We start from the raw sequence: 3,079 nt of genomic DNA, 5'->3' as shown, positions 1-3,079 counted from the left end.
CCACCTGGGAGTTTGCATGTTCTCCCTGTGCTTGCGTGGGTTCTCTCCGGGTACTCCGGCTTCCTCCCACAGTCCAAAGACATGCAGCTTAGGTTGATTGGTTTCTCTAAATTGCCCATGTGGTTGTTCATCTGTGTGGTTGTTTGTCCATGTGTTAGCCCTGCGATGGATTGGCGACCTGTCCAGGGTGTACCCCGCCTTCGCCCGATTGCCGGCCGGGATTGGTCATCAGACTTTAAAATCCTTGTGTTCCAATAAAATACTACTATCATCATCTCCACGTGTCTTTGAGCTGGAGAGAGGTTTATGTCACAAATAGATAACCAAAGAATATGATTTTACTCACTTTGATAAGGTGCTTGACTTTTTTTTTACCATCTTCCCAGGCTGAGTATAAGGCCAGCAGAATATGAGTCAGCCCATATATCAAAGCTAGGATGACAACTATAACTTCCTGCACTGAATAGTGTACACTACCAATTGCGCCCCTAGGTCCTCTGCTTCACTAAGGCAGAGAAGTCACGAGATGCAAGAGTGCAGCAGAAGCATGTGCCTCAGCAGATCCAGCAGCAGGCCCAGTCCAAACTGCCGCCGCATCTGCTCAAGGTGGTGATAAAGCCAACAGTACAGGAGTGATAAACTAATGGAGGGTAATTTTACTAACATGGTCTGGGTGGTGTCATGTGGCGAGGTGGTTCTGGGAGACAAAGAATTTTCAGGCTTTTCTACTTTCTGTTTGCTTTGCTTGTCTCTAATGTGCTGCTTTCTTGAGCTGGATTAGGAAAAACAGCAATACAAGGGAGTCACCACAGTTTACTGAAGGTTTAGTGCAGCAGTCCAACAGCACCAAATCCCACTGTATTACATAATGCACAGGAATGTGGCTCTGATGTTTTTTATTTTATGGTTCCTTCCTGGTGTGCTGCTTATCTCTCTTATACAGTAAGTAGCTGCTGGAAACTCCAGTGTGATTAGACTTAAAAGTTTGAAACTATGACAGCACATCAAAAATGCACAAGGAAAACTGAGTACAGACAAATGAAGCTATTTTGTTTTCTACATATCCCTTGGTGACTATTACTCAAACACTTGTATAATGTGGATAAAACTAACATTAACAAGGATCATTATGTCTTCAGAATAGATCTTGCTGATTTGGATGGACACCATCCAAATATACCATCCTAAATTCTTATTAAAAAGATGGGACATTTCTTTTAGGAAATAACATGGTAGAGAGTCAAATTTGCATTTGTTCTACTACAAGATACACCAGAATAAGGTCAGCATTACAACCACTTATCTGTTACTTTTAGCTAATTATCACAGCGTTGTCCATTTCAACCATTTACATGTTAGTTGGCAAGTAACCCCATAATGGCATGGTGGAGGGTTGCTTCTGGGGAGGTTTGTCAAAGCTTGGGCGAGTATTTCCAAGAGCTCTTTAAAGATGTTTTCAAAGGTATTAAAGTATTTGCTCATGTTTATTTTGGTTCACTGTATTGTGGGTAAATGTGAAGAAAAGACAACAGTCTACAAGTTGACCAACAGACCAGTCTGTTATACTCTATCAGACTGGTCTAACAGTGGCTCAGTGCGTCACTCTGACACCACTTGTCTGCTTTGTCCACAGAGTCTGAAAACCCACACTTGTCGCGATGATGTCCACATTAGCTTTTCCCATCTGCTGAGTGAGCTCAACAAGCCAGAAGCTCCATATGCCCTCACTGTTGCCAACAGGCTGTATGGAGAGAAGTCCTACCAGTTTGTTGGGGTATGTGTGTCATAATTAGATGTGGTTTTGTTGGCAGATTTTTAGGCTGGGGTGAATGAGAGGCTCAGGAGTATTCCAGCTGTGTAGAAAGCAGGCCTGAGTACAAGCAAGTAAAGCAGCGTTTGTGAAAATACTAGTTGTAACATTTCAATGTGTTGTGGATGGTTCCAGGATTTCTTGAACAAAACAAAGAAGCTCTACAAAGCAGAGCTGGAGCCTGTGGACTTCAAAACCAGCTCTGAGGAGGCAAGGCTCAAGATCAACGGCTGGGTAGAGAAGCAGACACAAGGTGCATCATACACAGTAAAATATCCACCCAAGAAAAATTTTGAGATCAGCTGCAATAGGTGGAACATCACATCAGTGTTTCTTAATAACGGTCTTGTGTCAGGCTCATCTTTGTGTGCAGAAACAGATGGATTTTCATACTGACTGAAATGCACAATGAGATGAAAACTTACATGGCCTTCCAATGCCACGAGTTTGAAAGATTTCACTATGGCGGTTTCAGAAGAAGCAGAATAGCTTTGTTAGACCACATTTTTTTGGTATTAAGGCAAAAAGATTGAAAGATTTAATATCGATAGGAATTTCTCAGTAAACAGTACTGGAACTGTAAGACCCTTAAAATGTTTATGTACTGGGGAAACATGGCAGTTGAGCTCATCATTTCTCCAACATTTCTAATGTGTTATTTCAATTCTTAGGTAAAATTAAGGATGTGCTGGCCCAGGGTGTGTTGGACAGCTTGGCTCAGCTTGTGCTGGTTAATGCCTTCTACTTCAAAGGCAACTGGAACAAGAAGTTTCAGGAGAGCGCCACACGTGATGCTGAGTTTAGACTCAACAAGGTAATGCTGCACACTCAATGAAACGACGCTCAGTAGTTGAATACTGATGGACAAAAGTAAACTAAAGTCAGTCAGAAGCTGTGTTCCATGTAGTATATACTGTTTAAGCCACAGATGATATTTCTACCTTTGAAACTAGCCTAATAGTGTGAATGAAAATAATTCAACATAACATGAAACCAGCCCACAGCAAGTGGTAGAAATCTGGGACAGAAGAAGGTGGTCTCAATAAAAAAAACTGCTGAATTTCATGGGCTCCTTTTTTCGGCCCCTTGGTGACTATGCTGAGAGTATTATTTTCACAGTTCCAGCTTTCCTTTAAGTAAAGTAAGTCATTTAATTCATGTTAACAACCAAAATGTTGTTCTAAAGCAGCTTTTGGTGTACTGTGTAGTATGTTAGGGTGTAACATCAACACCAGGTTAAAATGTAGTGTTCAGCATTCCTTCTGCTTG

At 41.6% G+C, this 3,079-nt stretch overlaps 1 long non-coding RNA gene across 1 annotated transcript; it reads left to right on the top strand.

Moving 5' to 3' along the window:
- The first annotated feature begins 509 nt into the window (after positions 1 to 509).
- On the top strand, positions 510 to 2,640 carry LOC109965163 (uncharacterized). The gene is made up of 4 exons (XR_002275599.1): positions 510 to 606; positions 1,634 to 1,774; positions 1,946 to 2,063; positions 2,482 to 2,640. It is a non-coding gene; the product is annotated as an uncharacterized LOC109965163 (long non-coding RNA).
- Positions 2,641 to 3,079: the final 439 nt, after the last annotated feature.

The sequence above is a fragment of the Monopterus albus genome, unplaced genomic scaffold, assembly GCF_001952655.1.
Source record: "Monopterus albus unplaced genomic scaffold, M_albus_1.0 scaffold96.1, whole genome shotgun sequence".
Classification (NCBI taxonomy): Eukaryota; Metazoa; Chordata; class Actinopteri; order Synbranchiformes; family Synbranchidae; genus Monopterus; species Monopterus albus.
This window is presented reverse-complemented; position numbering and strand designations above follow the sequence as displayed.